This window comes from Heloderma suspectum, chromosome 5 (assembly GCF_057233095.1).
Source record: "Heloderma suspectum isolate Gila_16-S chromosome 5, 16-S_ref, whole genome shotgun sequence".
Lineage (NCBI taxonomy): Eukaryota > Metazoa > Chordata > Lepidosauria > Squamata > Helodermatidae > Heloderma > Heloderma suspectum.
Genome location: NC_139462.1, coordinates 113,075,181 through 113,097,753, shown reverse-complemented (window position 1 = coordinate 113,097,753; position 22,573 = coordinate 113,075,181). Strand labels below are relative to the sequence as shown.

At 45.6% G+C, this 22,573-nt stretch overlaps 1 long non-coding RNA gene across 1 annotated transcript in view; it reads right to left on the bottom strand.

Annotated features, from left to right (window-relative positions):
- Positions 1 to 22,573, bottom strand: part of LOC146344275 (uncharacterized) — a 61,972-nt gene that overhangs the window by 3,773 nt on the left and 35,626 nt on the right. Inside the window, exon 2 of the long non-coding RNA XR_014792603.1 lies at positions 1,552 to 1,650. This is a non-coding gene — a long non-coding RNA (uncharacterized LOC146344275). The remainder of the gene's footprint in view (positions 1 to 1,551; positions 1,651 to 22,573) is intronic.

The window sequence follows — 22,573 nt, the reverse complement described above, 5'->3', positions numbered from 1 at the left end:
GTCAGAAGTCAGTACAAGAAACAGCATGGTGTGTCTTGACACTGAATACTTAATAGCCCATCCTCAGAAGCTGTAGAAAACTATGGTAATTGAGAAATGAAGACTGTTTGACTCCTACAGAGGACTTTTTATGAGCACTGCACAGGTTGTGGTACACCAGGGATCTGTTAAACGCAGAAGATTAGACTATAACAGGCCTTTGTAGCTTTGTGATGTCAACACATCTTATACTTTGCTTCTATGGCTCTCAGACTCTGGTCTTTCCAGGACCTGAAAGCTTGCTTACACATCCAAGCTTGAAATAGTGTTATCTTAGCCCATCTACACAAGGAAATTGGGGTGTTCCAGCTGCAGGCACAACTGGCTCTCTTAGGTTATTCACAGATTAATGTGCCCCAGTACAAAATTTTTGTGGAGTTAAACGCACAGAGAGAGAGAGACAAACAGAAAAAGAGTCAGAGATACACACAGAGAGAGTTAAGGACTACAGCAACTGCAACCAGCCCCAAGCCTTAGGATGGTTAATGAAGAAAGGAGGGAAAGGGGACAGTGCTTTGGAGTCCTGTGCTGAACCACATTCTGGAGTTCCATCTGTCTCTGACATGCAGATCAGGGCTGAATCTACACATAGCAGTTATACCGTTATCATAACTATTGGTATAATAATGTATAATAATGGTATACCTGCAATGTGTAGATTCAGCCCAGGAAATGAAGCCTAAATATATGTCATTGCACTGACCCACATCCTGCTCATGTTCAGCCCTTGTAACCCATGTTTCTCCTTTTCCTTGCTCTCCCTTTGTCTCCTCAGTGGTCCACTTTCCCCCCTTTTGCTCAAATAATTTTGTAAAGCGCCACGGCTTGGATCCCGAGTCATCCTTCCACAAGGCCTCCTCCTGTTCGCAGATGGAAGCTCCCACTGGCAGAAGCAGGGATAGGCAATGTTCACTGATTCCCCTTTGCCTCTGTAGCCCTTTGGGCTATTTCTCACACTAGTCTGGTGGATCCCCCAACCCCCTTGGACAGATTTTTTGGGGCACAGAGGGCTGCAGGGAGAATTGGCAAAGATTGCATCACCCTCTTATGTCAACAGGAGTACCCCATGAGCCCGGATCTCATGATTTAACCAAGGGTGCTATGAAAATCATTATCATCGTTGAGAGCCAGTGTGGTGTAGTGGCGAGAGTGTTGGACTGGGAGCCGGGAGATCTGGGTTCTAGTCCCCACTCAGCCATGGAAGCTCACTGAGTGACTCTGGGCCAAATCACAGACTCTCAGCCCAACCTACCACACAGGGTTGTTGTTGTGAGGATAAAATGGAGAGGAGGAGGAGGATTATGTATGCCACCTTGGGTTCCTTGCAAGAGGAAAAAAGGCAGGATATAAATGCAATTAAAAAATCATGCAGTCTCCTTTGCCTGTACTCACCAATCCTATGGATTTGCACATTCAAAACAGACACCCACACATTCCACATCTGAAATCTCTTGTACTAAAACTAGGGAATGGTGAAACATTCATTCAGATCACCTTTTAATGAGTACTTACCTAGTATCGCACTTTTGATCCAATATGCAAGCCAAAACTCAGTATGCCTTCAAATGTCACACTTCTCCAAATTTTGCAGTGGTGTTGTCCAATCAAAAACTGTTTATAAGGTGCATAAGTTGGGGGAAAGTGCAGAAAAAATGCATAGATCAGTGAAAATAATATTAACATACATTGTGTTAGGAAAATTGCTTGCAAACAATGTGTATATTAGGCAAAACCTAATACAAAAATGTGTGTATTAGGAGAAATCAAATGCATACAAAAATTCCTACACATTTTCATGCAATTCTCAAAGTTTGGGATGAACCAAACTTAAGATTGGAAGAATGAGAAATGAAAATTGTCAGACTCATCTATCCCTATATAAAACACTTTTTTCTGATCTGTCTGATCAACATACATGGACATGGATAAATTGTACTACCTTTATATATTAATGAAAAGGGAATTTGGGGGGGGGGAATCAACATGCAAGTATTTTTTAGAGTCAGTGCACATACACAAGATGAGTGATGTTTTTCTGAGGAAACGGCAACCTCATACTGAGATTAACTTTATGGGAAGAATAGGACAGGCCCACATGCATGTGCTCTCAGACAAAAGCATGAAGCAGGGTCAAGATTCAGGAGATAACATCTAGCCTTATCCACAGATAATTAATTGGCCAGACTATGCCTTCCAGCCTACCCTAGTCTGGCTCCAAGCAGAACCAACACACCACCATATTACTTTTCCCCATCTCCACACTCTTACCATGCACACATGTTAGTTCAGCGTGACAAGTAGGGATGTCAGAGAATTCCGCCACGGATCTCAGTGAGGCTGAATGCCAGTGCATTCGGCCCCCCTAACTCCGTGGCGGAATGGCCTGCCACCCCCCCGCCACCCCGCAGATCCCCCCTGGGACGAGACTTACCTGGGGTGGATGTTCTGGGTGGCAGCGGCTGCGGCGGTAGCTGCGGCGGCAGCGGCTGGTCTTCCGACCGCCTGCCACTGCCGCCATTTGCAGTCTTGTCGTGTGTGTGTGTGTGTGTGTGTGTGCTTTTTTTACAAGGCGTGATAGGCTACGTAAAGATTTACGTAGCCTATCATGGCTGGGTAAAAAACAAAACAAAACCGCGTACGCAAATGGCGGCGGCTATGGCCGCCGCCGTTTGCATTCCTTATTTTTGGCCGTCTTAGTCTACGTAAATATTTATGTAGACTATGACGGCGAAAATAAAGGGGAACACAAATAGCGTAGCGGGCGCTATTTGCATCCCTTTTTGATTCGCCGTTTTAGCCTACGTAAAGATTTATGTAGGCTAAAATGGTGAATCAAAAAGGGACGCAAATAGCGCCCGCTACGCTATTTGCGTTCCCCTTTATTTTCTCCGTCTTAATCTAAATAAATATTTACGTAGACTAAGATGGCCAAAAATAAGGAACGCAAATGGCGGTGGCCGTAGCTGCTGCCATTTGCGTATACGGGTTGTTTTTGTTTTGTTTTCTACCCAGAGCCGTCCGCGGCCGGAAATCCGGCTGCGGACGGCTCTGGCCTGGGCCTGGCTGGCTGCTCTGCAGAGGTGCCACAGAGCACAGCCAGCCGTGGAGGATTCCGGGGGGGAGGAACGGAGCTCCTCCCCCCCGTCGAGGATTCCAGGGGGAGGGACGGAACGCCTCCCCCCCCACCATCAACATAATCCGCGGAAAGGTAAGTGACTTTTGTACATCCCTAGCAAGTGAATTCATTCTGTGAGATGGTATGGGAGAAGTATAAGCAGGACGTTCATGTGAGAAAGATGGAGGTTGTGGGGAGGAAAAGGAGGAGGAAGAAGATTAATTATGAGAAAAATTCCCAATAGATTACAGCCCCTAAAAATGGATTTTAAATTGTAAACTCCTTTGTTTGGAGTTACACTGTAAGCATCATGTGCACTGACACCTCCAAATATCTTTTTATTTATCTAATCTCTATAAAACATGAATACAGCTTTGGGTATTATGAAGTTTCACAAAGAAAACCATGACTACTTGAGAGTTTACCAAGAATCCAAACAGGACTCTAAACAGAAGCTGGGAACTTCAAGAGACAATCATGTGCACAGAAAGTTATCTCACTCTCTCCAGGTTCTACATGGTAGTGACCAGACTTCTAGCAAGGCAGGCTTTGGCACACACATACCACCACCACCACCACTGCCACCGCCAGCTTTGTGAGTCCCCCTTTGCTACTACTCTAATGTTAAGGAAGTAGAGCTGGCAGGCAGTCTTTTATATTTGCATAAAAAGGTGCATGGATTGACCATCACTTTATCAATGACAAGGAACAAGAACCCTACCATGGAATGAAGTAGGATTGCTCACACAAGCCTGTCTCATTTTAAGTTTTCAGCTATCTTCCTTTAAAAAGAAAAAGAGAGGGGGGGGATTTGCAAAGCTACATATACATCAATGGAGAAAGTTCTGCAAACGTTATCTCATATGGAAATAATGGTACACTCCATTAATTACCCTCTCTAAGGAAAAGAAGGGGGAAATTTGTTATGGAATCAGTCCACAAGACAAAAAGTCCCAAGCATCCATTACAGAATATACTCCTGACATAGCACATTAAAATCTGAGAAAGAAAGCCTGATTTTACTGTAAAGTCAGCAGAATGCCACAGAACTAAAAACTCACGCCTGCATCCCACTAACCACAGTGACGGTGAGTAACGGCTCTAACAATCTTGTTGGCCTTAAAGCTATCAGAGTTTTTATAGTCAGGCATTCTTTTTATTCCAGCATCTCATGTATGCATTTCAGTTCTTTTAGCCCGATTTTTTTTAAGGCTTTGGTGAAATATTAGGGTTTTCATTTAAGCCTTCAGGTCCTTTACACCTGTAAATGGACGTGACCCAGGCAGACTGTAAAAGAAGTGTACTCTTCAGGCAGCCATTACCAAATAGAGCAGGGCAAAGACTTGTGCTAACATGCCAAACAATTCATTCATTCCTCTCCAGGTAAATAAATGGCTGGGAGTGTGAGATGGTGCCCAAGGTAGGGATGTCGGAGAAATCCGCAACAGATTCAAATGAGTTCAGATTTCTACAAATCAGATCTGTGGAGTATGCATCAGATTGGCTTTTTCTGAGTCAGATGGATTCTATGGACTTGCAGACCAGTTTTTCATTTCGCGGGGTGGGCAGGCAGATTTGTGCTAATGCGCATTAGTATTCATGCACACTTGTGCAAATGTGCTAGTTAATGCACATTAGTACTAATTTGCATTAACTAATATGGATTAGCACAAGTGCACAAGTGCACATTTGCACCAATGTGCATTAGCACAAGTAGAATGAAATTCTGGTTTAAAAACACCTGATTCCATCAATGAATGGATGACAGCACAGAACGAAAGATGCCTGACAATCTGTGAAACACAGATGAAATGGATTTCACAAAATTGGTATATCCCTAGCCCAAGGTGCCCAGCTTCCAGGAAGAACCAAGCTTGGGAAGCTCTTGTCCCCACACCTGCAACAGTATAGCAGCTAAGAGCCATTCTACAAATAATATAGAATGTTTCCCAGTGGTGAAAAACTGAGTTCTCAGGGTCCTTGAGCTCTACCGGTTCAGACCACAGTGGTTGGGTGGGTGCGTCACATGTTGAATGATCTCTTGCATTTAAAAACGAATTCCTCCCTGCATGTAGAAAACAAGTTAACCAGGAAGAAAGATTTTGCATAGCACTTGTCTGATGTGCAACTTTACTACATGCAGGGAGGATTTCCCCATCACCATGAGGAAGCCAGCCTGCCTGCCTGCCTGCCTTCCTTCCGGGCCTGGTTGCTTGTTCCTCTTTCTGTCCTCTCTTGACCCCCAATCAGGGTGGGATGGAAAGGGCTCTACATGGTCAGGTCCCCCTGGCCAAAAACAGTTGTGAGACTGAGGTTCCCAAGAGAAGATAGCTCAAGACAGCCTCTCTGTTATTCCCCGAACGGCTGCTGTCATCCCCACTGTTGCTGCCGCTCAATTTCTTTTGCTGCTGGGAGGCCAAGAAGAAAAGAGTGCTCCTGACATTTGAGGGAGAGCCCCCCCCCCTTTCCCTCATTGGTCTCCTCCCAAACCACCCTGATCTCATGAGCTGTAGCCACAGAAGGCAGGCTGGAGGGCCGGCTGGGTCATGCAAGGCTGGCAGCTTGGTCAGGCAGCCAGCAAGGGGCTTCCTGCTCTGGTTTGTTGCTCTGGCCGGGTGTGTTGAGAGTTTCATAGGGGCCGTGCTATCCTGCAACAACACCCTGTCATGCTGAGAGTAGATGTAATAGCCCCCAACTCTTTCATGGTCCTTCTAAACATTTTTAGAAATGTCTCCTTCTCCTCCAGAATGAGTAAAGCTGTCTGACACCCTGTTTCCTAGGCAAACTCATCCAAACAATGGCAACCCAGATGCCTCTGGGAACAGAGTTGACAAGTTCCAGGGTTTTAGCCTCCTTCTCAGGATTGCCAGGAATGGCTAGAATTTGTTTATTTATTTATTTATTTATTTATTTCATTTCTATACCGCCCAATAGCCGAAGCTCTCTGGGCGGTTCACAAAAATTAAAACCAAACAACACACAATAAAACAATTTAAAATATATAGAACATTAAAACCACAGAAGTTTTAATATTAACTTAAATATATAAACTTATTATATTCTATAATATACTGTTATAGAAGTAAAATTCTGCTTGGCTTGAGGGGTTTGGCTATGAGCCCCACTCCTGAGCCACCAGGCTCTGCCCCCTGAGCCACCCGTTATTCTTACTGCCCTGAACTACGTGTATGTACAAGAAGAGGGACTCTATTCATTAATCCAAGTCTCATTTTTTTCCATATTCATTTGCTTGCTTTCTATTCCTTTTCATAAACTATTCAGAATTATTGCATTTATTTTTGTTATTCCCATTTGTTTTCCTTTTCCATCACTTCTGCTGGGAGTCCCAGCTGCTCTTCCCTTGCTTTTCACCCAATTGGAATGACATTTCCAAACCTTCTGCTTCTCCTGCAAGGCATCAGATTTGCCAAACATCAGGTACATTGCTCTGATATGAAGGTTTGTAAGGAACTAGGGTGTATATGTCTCAAACTGAGGTATCCAGCAACCAATTTCTAGCATCTTACCTCCTGTGCCACCAGCACTCTGACTTCTCAGAGAATCAGGAAGACTAAACACTGTAGGCTAAGGGTACCCTCAAGGCTTCAGTAGTGGCCTGAATAGTTAGCTGAACCCTACAAGCCAATCAAGGCCAACCAGACTCTATAAAACCTTAATGTCCACGTCAGCTCCTCAGTCTGAGCAGCTTGTCTCACTGAGTAGCCACACAGAGTCCCGCGCCATCTTTGTCTGCTTGGCCTGGAACCTGTCCACCAGCCTGTCTTTAGCCACATCATCTGACCTACTGAATTCTTGTCTGCCTGCTCCAGAATTTGACCTCCAGCCCATCTTAGACCATGGCAGATGCTTCTGGCCCTTTGGGCTCTTGTCTGCCTGCTCCTGAATCAGATCCACAGCTGCAGCCTGTCTCTGGGCTTGGCCAAGTCCGGGCAGTGTTATTCCCTTTTATATATGCATATGAATTGCTTTTTGTTTTGTTTTTAAAACTATTGCTATGTTCTGTTGAATTACTGGTTTTGTTCTGGATGCTTATTTATGCTATAAGCCACTTCCTTTTTATAAAGGAAGGCAGAGTAAAACTGTCCAAAATAAAAAAAGAATAAGGTCTTCCCATTTATAGCCCAGTTTGACTTCCCATAAGGAAACCTGAAAGTGTGCCCATCCTTTAGAGCCTTGGGATCCTTTAGAATGTATGTCAAGGTTCACATCAACGCACCAGTATTTGATTGATGACTGGTTAGAAGTCCAAAGATCATGACGTGGGCCCGGTGTGTATGGGTAACTATTGGAGGAAAGCAACAGAGTGACGATGGGGACAGTACATTCTAAATCAACAAAGCATGCACTTGTTTGTACTGCACAATTTACTGACTGAGATTTTCGCCTAGTCGATCAAAGAAACATACCTAGCAGAGGAACGGTGGCAATGTAAGCCCCACTGAGTGAGTGCGTCATTACATATTAGTCCAGTGGGGCCCCACTACTCTTTACAAGTTCAACATACTGAGGGATGAAAGGATCAGGGATCAATTTATAGAGGGTTTTGGGGGGGGGGGTTAAGAACACAAACACAAACCTTGCCCTGAGCGATGCCTCTTTCTGGAACAGATGATTACCTACTCTGGAAAACACTTCCCCTTGGCCACTTAAGATTAGCACTGCAGTGAGTGTGAGTATCTCATCGTGCCTGCACTGCTGCTCATGTACTCAGCAAATGAGCTGTAGAAATGATTAGACCCCCTAAATGAATATTTCAAAGGCAACTTCAGATGAGGGAATTGCCAACGTGCAGATTTGAACTTTTTCTCTCTCTCAAGCAAAATAGTAATAATAATTTGTGACATCTGCATCCCACCCTTCTTCCAAGAAACTCACTGCCAAATGAGCTGTGATGGTGACTGCCATATTTATTCACATATGAAGTGAAGTGTGTGAGGGTAACTCATAAACAATGAAGGGACAGCTGAGGGCAGCTGAACTCTCTCTCTCTCCTGCCTTCCCTCTCTGCACTCCGGCACCTCAGGCACTTTGCCCAGCTGAACTTACTTCCTGTATTGGCTTTAGGCTGGGAGAAAAGTGCCTGGGGCAAAGGAGCATAGAGAGATACGGCAGGGCAGGGGGAAAGGTTCAGGTCTCCTCACCCATATGCTCCTTTTTGTGTAAGAATAAGACACTCCTCCCCACCATGATTTTATACATGAACAGGGCAGATGCCTAAGCAATAAATGTGGCTGCCCCGTCACATCTACTTTGGCCTTGAGTGACAGCTCAGTCCAGGGTACGATAGATTTTCAAAAGCTATCACAGCAAGGTTTACAAATAACAGAAGTGAAAGGAACACATCCTGTCAGTAGGGTTGCAATATCTAATCTACATTGACTTAGATTCCTGCATTGAGCAGGGGGTTGGACTTGATGGTCCTATAGGCCCCTTCCAACCCTACTATTCTATGATTCTATGAGGTTATAATCCAGCACTTAAAGGTTCCATTGATTTAAGTGAGAGAGAGTTAAGCACATGATTAAATCTCCTACTGAAATTGTTGGGACATAAACACAATTACGTTTGCCTACATTTTGCCCATAATTTGTACTTACTGGAACATCAACGTCATATCTGCACCAAAGACTTACACCAAGTGTATGGTAATTTCCTCTTCATCAAGAGCCCTGGGCATGGTATTTCTGTGAGGTAGGGTAGGAATCGCTTTGCAAGAAATCTCAACTGTTTCTCAAACTACAGTTCCTAGAATTCTTTGCAAGAAGCCGTGAAAGTTAAACTGTTATCAAACCAATTCAAGTTTGTCATGTGGCTATACCCCAGTGCTTCAAAATGGCTATTTCACATGGACTGGACAGAGATGGATACCCCCTAGCTCCACATTCTTTTTCTTCTGACCATGTATTGCTCCTCCATACACCATACAAGCTCAACCAACATTCAGGATTGCCTCCTACTTACTTCCTGTATGGTGCCCTCTAAGAACAAACAACTGGGCACTCTTCCAGGTTAGCTCCTAATACAATCTCTACATGTGATCTGACTATCAACCCCTGCAACTCCTTCACTCTGGGTCTCAGATATTTTGCATTGCTTCACCCAATTCCTGCTCCAACCATTATCTAGTGCCAGAGCACCTCTATAGGCCTCAAATGCTATGTAACATTTAGGGCACAATCCTATGCATGTTTAGACAGAAAAAAGTCCTATGAGTCCCCACAATGCTGGGAGCTGTAGGACTTTTTTCTGTCTAAACATGCATAGGATTGCACCCTTAATAATCTTTACTAGGACACTGCTAGAGGTCTTAACCAATATGTATGATTTTGTGAGAACTATTTACATGACGATTCAGTATGTTGACTTATTTTCTATTCTAAGAGCTTGCCCATTCTCTGGATATGATTTCTTGATTCAGATCATGCCCTTAAGAGTGCAGTCATACATTGCCATTGAAATTTATAATCCTTAAAGACTGGGTTCCAGTTTTAAACTTCTGGCTTTTGATCTGGCTGTATGTGTCCCTCCTACTGCTTCTTTTGTCAGTCCTTGCCACAATTATGTGTGTGTATGTGACAGAGAGGGGATCTAACTTTCAGTACGTGAAAATAAAAATAAATTGGTTAAAGATGACAATGAAGACCAGATTGGGGGGGGGGGGGCTTTCATAATCTCCTTAAAGACTAGTACCAAGAGACAAGTACCGAGGGAAGGAACACCTAACCAAGGAGCACTAACAGCAATTCTAACAGATGATGTGGTGGTAGTTTAAAAAAGCGAAATGAGGGAAACCCCAAGGCTAGCATACTAGGGTTGGCGGAGAATTTCTCCCCGAAACTTCGGGGGGCCGAGCACCAATGTGTTCGGCCCCCCGAAGAAGTTTCGGGGAGAAATTCTCCGCACCCCCCCCGCCCCCCGCACCCCCCCCCGGGACGGGACTTACCTTTGGCGAATGTCCCTCCCGGCGGTGGGTCCCGGCAGTGGTTCGTCGGGTCTTCGTCAGGGGTGGGGGCGGCAGCCGATCTTTCGACCGGCTGCCGCCGCCGCCATTCCAATAACAGTAAAACAAAAAACAAAAAAAACCCCCGTGATAGGCTACGTGTGTTGCCCTTATTTTCGCCGTAGTCTACGTAAAGATTTACGTAGACTACAGCGACCAAATAAGGAACGCGAATGGCGGCGGCTCCCTATGGGGGCCGCCATTTGCATACGCGCTTTTTCTTTTTTTTTTAAAGTCACCCGTGATAGGCTACGTGACGATTTACGTAGCCTATCACGGCTGACTTTGCAGATCTAGCCGTGATAGGCTACGTTAATCGTCACGTAGCCTATCACGGGGGCGTGTTTTTTTTTTTTTAACTTTTTATTTCACGGCCGGGCGAGGCGAGGCGCCTCCTCCCCGGCCTGAATTTCGGCCGGGCGAGGCGGGAAGCCTCCCGCCCCGGCCTGAACTTCGGGGGGAGAGCAGCGAAGCGCGTCCCCCCCACCGCGAAAAGTGCGAGACCAGGTAAGTGGCTTTCGTGCACTCCTATGCATACCCGAGCTAAATGCTGGGGGTGGAGCACACAACAAGTATACCAGGGACAACCTCCTTAAGGAAAAGAATCGGACTTTAAGCAGTCTCAGGAAATCCATGTTTTCCCTGATAAGCTCCAGGGTGGCTGCTGGATGGTCACAACATCATATATCCCTAACAACCTCCAAATGCAGCCAGCTCAGGATAAATCACTCATGGAGACACCCCCCTGGAGATCCAAATGTCCAGGCAGCCTCAGAGTTGGCCATCTTTCAGGTACCCTGGTCCTAAAGCATTTAAATCCTACTCCTTAAATCCAGCTCCTTGGAAGCAGTCTGGAAATGTTCTGCTGTCACTTCTGTTGGTTGGTTCTTTATATTCATGGCAAATATGTAGGGGCGGGGGGAAGGGGGGCAGTAGTGCTGCCATGGATGATGAAGGAGCATCTGTCATCTCTTGCATAAAGTAGTATTATTTTGCCACTGACCACGCTACTCGGAATACCTCTAGTCTCTACTACATTATGATACCACTAGGCTGGCGTTAGCCTAGTGGGACTATAGCATTGCCCTGACAATGATTCTCATGAAGTTGCAAAGTTAAGTGAACAGGAAAATAGATTCCATAGATTTTTGTTTCACAGGCAGGTGAAGATGAAATAGTTCAGGTGTTGAGAGGAACATTGCGTCCAGCTGCGTTGTGGACCAGGGCCACTGAAGCATGCTTAGTGGGGTAAGGGTGCCCTAAAACAGGAGCACCACCTGGACAGTGGAAATTAGGGTGGCAGAGGCCTTCATGTAGACCCACACAGGAAGCAGCCTCTGCTGCTTTCATATGCACATAAGAAAAAGCAGGGGTCTCCCACACAGCCATCTCAGAGGGACTGACATCAGTCTATGGCCCTTCAGACTGCCTTTCCCTCTCAGAGGTGAGTGAGCAGCTGGCCTAGCACCTTCCAGGCTGGCTTATGGGGCTCCCGTCTCCCAACAGTGGTTTTTGCTGCTGCTTTGGCGGCTAAGGTTTGGCTCCATCAGGTTACCTCCTCAGGTGGTGGATCCTGGGAGGCAAAGGCAGCTGCCCCACCCCAGCTAATCTTCCTGGGCCTCACCCAGCTGCTTCCCCAGGAGGCCCTGCACATGCCGACACGTGTGGCTCTGCTCGCACCATCCCTGTCGGTGCTGCTGCTGCTGAGTTGCAGTAGTTCCTTCAGTGGGCAAGAAGCAGGCCCCAGGCAGAGTGGTGAGCATGCAAAGGCGAGGCCTCAGAGGCCAGAGCTGTGTGTAGCAGGTGGCCTTCACTGCACCCCCTATGCTAGCCTGCTGCCCTCAGGTGCGGTGGAAGATGCTGTCTTGTCACTAGGGTTGAAGTCAGATTGAACTGCCAAGTCTGCTTTTGTATGTGGAACTGAGGGTGGAGGCAGGGAGCTGCCATCTTCTCCTTCACCTTAGGCAGAAAAATTACTGGGCGGGCCCTGCATCCTTTCAATCCCTGATGTGTGAGGACTCGCTATAGTTACTCAGTGTGGTGAAATGCCCAGTGCCCCTCCTCAAAAGCACTTTCACCTGTTTTTGACTTCATAGGCTTCAGATCTGAGAAGCATCCATGAAGCAGCTGGTTCAAACCTGAGGTCCTGCTTTGAACTGCAGCAGGAAATAATGCTAGTAGTTGCTGAATACAACCTGAGGGAAATCTGCCCGCTGATGTGAGGTTTAAGGGGTGGTGGTGGTTATGGGAATACAAACAAGGTTGTTTTGTAATACCACCATACAATCATAAGAGTGCAGACTAAACAGAGCAGAGCAACCACCCCTGTATATTTGTGTTCCCGCGACCGCAAACTCTGCTCGTTTGAGAGAAGCAAATGTGCACTAAAACAAATAGCATACCTCAGCTGCAACCCTAAAGCATGGGGATGCATCCAGCACTAGCATGCCATCCCTTACGAGCAACCCAACAAGGCTGCACCTTGGCCTCACAATGAGCTACACAGTCAACTTCCACCCAAGGCCCTCGAGGAATTTTTCCAGCACTGGATGTCTCTGTGTCAATTGCCTTCGAAAGCCGTCACAAGTTGTAAAAGAATAGAGAGGGAAGCTTGGGGTTGGTTTTGCCATGTCAGCTTTACTGCTGCAGCATACTTTAGAATCTCTCTCGCTCTCTCTCTGCGTTTTTTGTTTGCTTGCTTTCCTGATCTGCATTTTAGGTCATTTGCTCAATGTGATGTATATGATTTTTTTAAAAGAAATGAGACTAATTGGCTTGCTTTAATGTGGGAAAAAATCAAACACCTTTTATAATTGCTTTTATATATGCGTAAAAGTTCCCTGCTGGCTTTGCCATCGAGGTCTGCACTTTATCTGTCTCATCTGCTGCTTCTGAGATCAGAGGCTTGGGTGCTCCCCCACCCCATCTCTCCCTCTCCATCTCTCTCTCTCTTACTCATATCACATATTATCTTTTCAATATTACTCTGTAAGTATATTGCTACGGCCCCTTTCATTTAAGCTAATAAGCTTCTAAAAGATGAAAGAATTGTACCTTAAGCATTTACATTATCTGGCTAGATTGTTAGTGTGTGTGTATGTATGCCCTCCCCTTCATGGATCACTGCCTTGTTGTGGCAAAGGGGCTTGCGTAACTCAGTGAAGCCGTAAGCTATGCCATGCAGGGCCACCCAAGACGGACAGGTCATGGCAGAGAGTTCTGACAAAATGTGGTCCACTGGAGAAGGAACTGGCAACCCACTCCAGTATTCTTGCCAAGAAAACCCCATGGAACATATCACAAGGCTAAAAGATATGATGCTGGAAGATGAGCCCCTCAGGTCGGAAGTTGTCCAATATACTACTGGGGAAAGAGCAGAGGGTATTTCCAAGTAGAGCCAGAAAGAGTGAAGTGGCTGGGCCAAAGCCAAAAGGACACTCAACTGTGGATGTGTCTGGTTGTGAAAACAAAGTCCGATGCTGTAAAGAACAATAATGTTTAGGAACCTGGAATGTAAGATCAATGAATCAAGGTAAGCTGGAGGTGGTCAAACATGAGATGGCAAGATTGAACATCGACATCTTGGGAATCAGAGAACTAAAATGGACAAGCATGGGCGAATTTAATTCAGGTGACTATTATATCTACTACTGTGGGCAAGAATCCCTTAGAAGAAATGGAGTAGCACTCATAGTCAATAAAAGGGTGGGAAAAGCAGTACTGGGGTACAATCTCAAAAACGATAGAATGATCTCAGTACGAATCCAAGGCAAACCATTCAACATCACAGTAATTCAAGTCTATGCCCCAACCACTGAGGCCGAAGAAGCTGAGGTTGATCGGTTCTATGAAGACCTACAACACCTTCTAGAACTAACACCAAAAAAAGATGTCCTTTTCTTCATAGGGGATTGGAATGCTAAAGCAGGAAGTCAAGAAATCACCGGGATAACAGGCAAGCGTGGCCTTGGTGTACAAAATGAAGCAGGACAAAGGCTAATAGAGTTTTGTCAAGAGAACACGCTGATCATAGCAAACACTCTTTTCCAACAGCACAAGAGGCGACTCTACGCATGGACATCACCAGACGGTCAATATCGAAATCAGATTGATTATGTACTTTGCAGCCAAAGATGGAGAAGCTCCATACAGTTAGTAAAAACAAGACCTGGAGCTGACTGTGGCTCAGATCATGAGCTGCTTCTTGCAAAATTTCGGCTTAAATTGAAGAACGTCGGGAAAACCACTAAACCATTCAGGTATGACCTAAATCATATCCGTTATGAAAATACAGTGGAGGTGACGAATAGATTTAAGGGATTAGACCTGATAGGCAGAGTGCTTGAGGAACTATGGACAGAGGTCCGTAACATTGTTCAGGAGGCAGCAACTCAATCCATCCCAAAGAAAAAGAAACGCCAGAAAGCAAAGTGGCTGTCTGATGAGGCTTTACAAGGAGCTGAGGAAAGAAGGGAAGCGAAAAGCAAGGGAGAAAGGGGAAGATATAGCCAACTGAATGCAGAGTTCCAGAGAATAGCAAGGAGAGACAAGAAGGCCTTCTTAAATGAACAATGTAAAGAAATAGAATGGGAAGACTAGAGATCTTTTCAAGAAAATCGGAGATCTCAAGGGAACATTTTGTGCAAAGACAGGCATGATAAAGGACAAAGAAGGCAGGGACCTAACAGAAGAAGCAGATGAGATTAAGAAGAGGTGGAAAGAATACACAGAAGAACTATACAGGAAAGATCTGAATGTCCCTGATAGCCATGATAGTGCGGTCACTGAACTTGAACCGGACATCCTAGACAGTGAAGTCAAGTGGGCCTTAGGAAGCGTTATTAACAACAAAGCTAGCGGAGATGACAGTATTCCAGCTGAGCTATTTAAAATCCTAAAAGATGATGCTGTTAAAATGCTGCACTCAATATGCCAACATTTTTGGAACACTCAACAGTGGCCTCAAGACTGGAAAAGGTCAGTTTACATTCCAGTTCCAAAGAAGGGCAATGCCAAAGAGTGTTCAAAGTACTGTACAATTGCACTCATTTCACATGGCAGCAAGGTTATGCTCAAAATCCTACAAGCTAGGCTTCAGCAGTATGTGAACCGAGAACTACTGGAAGTACAAGCTGGGTTCCGAAGAGGCAGAGGAACTAGAGATCAAATCGCCAACATTCGCTGCATCATGGAGAAAGCAAGAGAATTCCAGAAAAACGTCTATTTCTGCTTCATTGACTACGCTAGTCACAACAAAGTCTGGCAAATTCTTAAAGAGATGGGAGTACCAGACCACCTTAGCTGTCTCCTGAGAAACCTGTAAGAGGGTCAAGAAGCAACAGTAAAAACCAGACATGGAACAACCGATTGGTTCAAAATTGGAAAAGGAGTACGACAAAGGCTGCATTGCATATTGTCACCCTGCTTATTTAACTTATATGCAGAGTACATCATGAGAAACACCAGGTTGGATGAATCACAGGTCGAAATTAAGATTGCCGGGAGAATTATCAACAACCTCAGATACGCAGATGATACCACCCTAATGGCAGAAAGCGAAGAAGATCTAAAGAGCCTCTTGTTGAAGGTGAAAGAGGAGAGTGCAAAAGCTGGTTTGAAACTCAACATTAAAGATCATGGCATCTAGCCCCATCACTTCCTGGCATATGGAAGGGGAAGAAATGGAAGCAGTGACAGATTTTACTTTCTTGGGCTCCAAGATCACCGCAGACGGTGACTGTAGCCATGAAATTAAAAGACACTTGCTCCTTGGGAGGAAAGCAGAGACATCACCTTGCCGACAAAGGTCCGCATAATCAAAGCTGTGGTTTTCCCAGTAGTAATGTATGGCTGTGAGAGCTGGACTATAAGGAAGGCTGAGCGCCGAAGAATCGATGCTTTCGAACTGTGGTGCTGGAGAAGACTCTTACGAGTCCTCTGGACTGCAAGGAGGTCAAATCAGTCCATCCTAAAGGAAATCAACCCTGAGTGCTCATTGGAAGGACAGATACTGAAGCTGAAGCTCAACTATTTTGGCCACCTAATGTGAAGAGAAAAGTCACTGGAAAAGACCCTGATACTGGGAAAGATTGAAGGCAAAAGGAGAAGGGGATGGCAGAGGATGAGATGGCTGGATAGCATCACCGATGCAATGAATATGAACTTGAGCACACTCCAGGAGAGAGCGGAGGACAGGAAGGCCTGGCGTGCTATGTTCCATGGGGTCACGAAGAGTCAGACACGACTTAATGACTGAACAACAAATGTATGCCCTGTCAGAAGGGCACAGTACAAGACTTTAGAGACCCTTTTCTAGGCTTTCTTTAAAGCAGCCTTTCCCTTACAGGATTAGATACTCTTACAGTGCAATCCTATACATATCTTCTCAGAAGTAGTTCCCACTGAGTTCAGTGTGACTACTCCCAGGTAAGTGAGTATATGATTGCAGCCTTAATGTTTCACATGGTTTTATTTTGATGCCCAGAGATTATTTACCATTATCTTGGCCAATTTACGCAATCAGGTATGTTGGGATAACAGCCCTTTAACTCACTTTGACATCTGATTTCTTTACATATTCAAGGGGTGTTTAGAGCATGAAAATGAGAGATCAGTGATATCAGGGAACATGAGAGACTCTTAACTCTTTCTTTCATTCTAAGATATGCGACACTGTAAATGAGTGGCTCCCAAACGTTTTTCTTTGAAGGAACCCTTTCTACATTGACATGTCTGCCAGGAACCCCTGAACGTGTCCCATGGAAGCTTTGTGCAGGGCAGAAGATTCTGGAGCATATTTCAGGGGGCCATTTTCAGGACTCATGGGTCATTGGCAAGTTTCAGCATCAAACCAATGAACACCATCTGGACAGCATTCAATGCTCCCCTACAATTTCCTGTTGGAAGGAAACACCAGCAGTGATGGGTAAGCCATTTTTCAGGAAAGTTTGACCACCACTGCACTGAAGCATCCCAATAAGCTTCTAAGGAACTTTCCCTGGAGCCGAGTTTGAACGCCACTGCTGTAAACCAGGGTCAACAGTGGTCTTCTGCAGGCAGCAACTCTGTTCTCCAGACAGTGAAGCAGGGGACTGGAAGCTGACCCTCTTGTGAACGGTCAGGCTCCATAATAAAGCTGGTGCCATCTAGCAGGAAGGGCCTCACACTGATGAAGCACATGCCCTGAGGGGTTCTATACAAAAACCAAAAAATAGAGATGTAATGTTGAAGTGCTGAATGTCTCTATTTCTCACAAATTGACAGTGTGTGTATTTAGGTCCTTCCAAGCAATACTGTGGGCACACATTTTACCACATCTTGATTAAAACATGGTAGGCCTGCTGAGGGACCGGATAAAATTGCCTTGTGAAACAAGCCTAGCTTGCGACTGCCATTGGCCACCCATGGTGTAAATGGTAGCAGGTCTATTCTCTTTGATGGGTGGACTTTACAGTTCCAGTGAGCAATATGGTAAGCCCTGTTCCCCTGACATGTTCCTATCATGCAAGGAGGGAGAGCAGGGACACACTTGTTGGCCCGTCCCCCTCTATCATGTTTTCCTTCCCCATGACCTATCTCTTCAGCCCTTCACACAGTGGGGCTGAATTTCTGCAATGGGGAGGCTGCTGTGTACTCATGTTGACTGCTGGTGTGATTTAGAACCTGCACGATCAGGCTTCTAAATTGCCCAGGGGGCCTACACAGGTACAGTAGCTCCCCACTGGAGAAATTCAGCCCCACTGTGTGGAGGGCTGCATGGTTGGGCCACTGAGAATGCAATGGAGAGGGCAGGGCCAATGAGTGCATCCCTACTCTACCCCATGCAATGGGGAATGCAGGAGGAGAACATCCAAACAGGGCTATAGAGGAAAAACAAAGCATTATGGCATCCTGGATTCCTTGTTGATGCCTCCGAGTACCAGATAAGTTTTCCTGTGCCATCCAACTAGCTACTGTGGGTAACAGAATTCTGGACTATATGGACCTTTGGTCTGATCCAGCAGAGCTCTTTTTATGAAAACAAAGATTGCTCTCTCAAGACAACTGTCATGCGGTGATACCAACTGAATATTGATTGATCGTTTGATATTAACATGGTTGGCTCCCATGTTGCATCAATGAACACCTGAAGCTTCTCATCTCACAAGTTAATTGGACCATGTGGGTATTATTTCCCATGCTGTATCTTCACTGTGGGAAGTATCCACATGGCCAAAGTGATGAGAAAGAACCGACAAATAGCATGCGGAACTTCAGCCATTACTGAAGAAATGTGGGAGGTATGGCCCTGGTAAGGGAAGAACCCACACATGACCCAGGCTGCTCTTGTGATGTTGAATGTCAGATGTCACTGATGCAACATGGCAGCTGGTGATGGGGAACTGACTGTCACCCTGCAAAGTGGATACAGACTTTAGGTATAAATCTTGTTTGTACCGACAAGCCCATCAACACTAGGCACACCAATACAATGTCACAATATATGTGGCTACATCTGTATTGCAGATGTATCCATTCATTCTTACATTATTTAAATTTGCAGCCCACCTGCAGATTTGTGGCCCACAACAATATGGATGGTGTCACTGCAAGCCAAACTTGTGGTGACACCATTGATAGGGCACTAGAGGTCTCAGATTAGGGACTCTGGAAGCCAGATCGAAATCCCTGATTTTATGCACCACCATGATGGCTTGACAGAGGAGGGGGTTGCTGGCCTGCTATCCACTGTATTTGGGTGTCACCAGTTGCAGAAGGCTTGAAGGAGGCACTGCAGCTTCCTGACTCAGTAGTTGTCAGATGACACAAAGAATCAATGGGGGTTTCACAGGGCCTTGGACATGGGCATGCCCCCTTAGTCTGAACAACTTAGTCATCGAGCCAGTCCAAAGCTGCTATCAGACTGCTTGTGCCTCCTCACTAGCTTACCTGTCTACCTGCTCAGGGCCTGCTCCGCTTCACCTCCCGCAGCCTGCCTTCATTCAGTAGTACCTAACTCTGGACATAGCCATGCTTCAAGACTGCCAGCCCTGACTTCTGCCAGCTCAGATCTTTAGGATCAGCATTTTCATCATCAAGCTACACCATGTGCTGTAGGGGAAGACAAAATCTGTCAAGCCTTCATCCAAGTTAACGTTAGTGGAAGTTCATGCCTATTCCTAGCATAGGGTTGCCACTTCCCCTGAGGCTCACTGAGCCTCGGTGCCAGAGGGGGTGGACCTGAGAGCTCAGTGATGGCATCTGTCAGAGTAGTAAGGGCTGGCAACCCTTTGTGATTGTATACATAGATTTCTCAATCTTCTACTTCTCAAATCAGAGATAACAGCAGGAAGGAATCTTCCAGGTGGTGGGGCTTCAAGGCCCCAGAGATAACAGTGGGGAGATAACTGCCTCAGACATAACAGTGAGAGTTCCTCCAGGGGAAAATCCTCTAGGGGGTGGGGTTTGTAGGCCAAGCCCCCCCCCCCGCCCGAGGAACCCAAGGAGGATCCACAGGCCAGATTGGGGAGATCAGTGGGCCAGATTCGGCCCGCAGGCTGGGGGTTCTGCACCCCTGTTCTACTTCAAACTGATTTCCAGTGCTGAATTCTTGCTCTCTTTCCCATGTGTTTTCAAAAATACTATGCATTTTGGACCTACCTCTCAGTGGTTCTCTCCAAGGAAAGAGAAAGATATGGAGACTGGAAGAACATGCTGGTAGGGATGAATGGACTCACCTCTGTCTGTGGTTGCTGGGTGCTCACTGTGCCACCACTGCAACCCACACCCGTCCCCATAGTGAGCCGCCATTTTGCGTAAAAATGGTGACTCAGGTTTCTCTGTAAAAGTAATGTTGCATAAATGATGGCCGTAAAGGGGCCATTTACACAACATTACTCTTTTTTTTCTTTCTTTTTTTATATTTTTACATTGGTGAACAGGTCTGGTAAGTAGTGGTGGCTCAGTGAGCAGGGACTGGGGACCCAAGCAGGGCGGAATCCGCCGGACTCCACCCCCCTCTTGGGCTCCAGCGACATCCCTACATGCTAGAAGTGGGGAAAGGAACCTGGAAAATCAGCTCAGAGGAAAACTACTTGTCCCCTTGCTTCTGGCTCCTCACCCTGAGCTTTAACATCTTTCCTCTAGGGACTCTGAGAAGGAGATTTATCCTGAAACTTTGGGTCAAACCCGATCCTAATTTGATGGACAGCTACGCCTAAAGCAAGGCATGACGGTCACTGCAGAACCAGCTAAGCAGCTACCCTACCTGTGTGCCTTCCATATTATACTATCCACCTGCCATATTGTAATATTTAAAAAATAAATTGCAAGGTACAATTGACAAGCAGCATGTCATCAGTTCCTCAGGGAGTGGCCCCTCCATCCAAGTCAACATGAAGCGTTGTGTACAGATGTGCCATAAAGCCCAATTTGTTCCAGCAGTTTACAGCAGGGATGGGCAGAAGGTAGTTCTTCAGACAACTGGACTGCAACTCCCAGAGGCCCCTTCCAGCGTGGCAAATGGTCATTAATGCTGGGAGTTAAAGTCCAAAACATTTGAAGCTCTACTTTCTGCCTATCCCTACTCTACAGCATTCTGGAACATCACACTCTAATGCCTCCTTCCTCATGGACAGGGTTGTTGTTGTGAGGATAAAATGGAGGAGGAGGAGGATTATGTACGCCACCTTGAGTTCCTTGGAGGAAAAAGGTGGGATATAAATGTAATAAATAAATAAATAAATAAAATGGGGTGGGGTGGGATATGGAGTGGCGGCAGCAGCAGGGTCATTGCTCAAGGGGGAGAAAGGGAAAGGCAAGCTGCAAGCTCACACTGGGGGCTCTTCTTTTCAGTCTTGTGCTTCGTGAATTTTCCCACAACCATCACATGCTACGCTGCACTGCCTAGCCTTGGATTTGCTCCACTCTGAGGGGCTGAATGTCAGCTAGCCAGGCCCTTTCCCTGTTCTGCCAGCCATGGCTCCTGAGATGGGCTATCCTTGGCTCACTTCCCCCTGACAGTCCATCAGACACTCTTCTTGCCCAGCTCCTACCTCCCTCTCTTCAGGTTGCCTCCTCCCAGTTCTTCCTGTCCTGTCCAGTGTCCTCTTGTTTGTCACACTGGTGCCCTGGAATGAACCAGGGACATGTGAATAAAGAGGTACAATTAAAGCTAAAGGGCAGCACTTTTATGTCCCGTTGACTTAAAGTGGAAAAGATTTAAGCATGTGCTTGACATTCCTATTGAAATCAACTTGGAATGACCGGCCCGCGTCTATGCATATTTATTCAGCAATAAGTCTCTCTGATTTCAGCTTGACTTACTAATCAGCTAAGTATGCTCTGCAAGTACTGAATTGTCTCCAGATGAAAATGGAAGTGTCCAACCTTTTGCTGTTTTCTTTCTGGTTGGTTCATTTTGCACAGTGCCTACAAACACACTAGTGCAATCTACTTCCCATTAAAGTCCATGGCAAAACTCACAGTCTTGATGTAGGTCACACTGCACTTTATGTAGGTCACATTGCACTTTATGTAGGTCACATCTGAGCAGTGGTTTCCTTTCCACCATTTAGTAGTTGGTGCAGAGAGAGAACTCTCTCACTGTACTGATGGAGAGCTCTCTGGAAGTACTTAACCACCTTAGCTAGTTGTTTTTACTTTCTTTTTTTACTGCTCCTTGGAAACTTTTTTCTTTGTTTAAGAAAAAGTTAAACACTTCAGCAAGCATCTTTAAGTGGGTTCTCTTACATATCATCTTCAGCTTATATTCAGTATTCATTTATGCTTTACTTCAAGTATGCAGGCAGTAAGGACTAATCTAATCCTTAAATCTAGCTAAAAACAAGTTTAATTTGTACAGAGCCTTCACAGTTTCCAATTTAAGAAGCAAATTGACTATTTTGCAGTACTGATACGTCAACATCCTTCACTTTCCCCCTTGTAACAGAACCAGCATGCTTGTCTTAATCTTTCCATTTGGTTCAGAAAATGTGTCCAAAATATTCCTGTGGAAATTAGGAAATGATTTTCAATATTATCAATACTGTAAATGCAATAATACATTATAATCTTCCACTTCCAGGCTCTTTCTCCATGCAAAACATCCCAAGGCAAATTGCAATCGATGCGAAGCTAAACTTAGCACTGATGCATTTTCCAAGTGATGATCACATATTACTTCATATCCGCTATTGTACAGGGGTCTCAAAAGCTCTGGATTTGTGGCATGGTTGTTCTGGACCAGCCTTCCCTAACCTGGCACCCTCCAGTTGTTTTGGACTGGCTGAGGCTGATGGGTGCTGACATCCAAAACATCTGGAAGTCATCAGCTTGGGGAAGGTTGTAAACTGGACACTTTCAGAAGAGGGCCAGGGCAGTGCACTCATGGAGTAGTGGTTTTCACATCAATTGGTAAC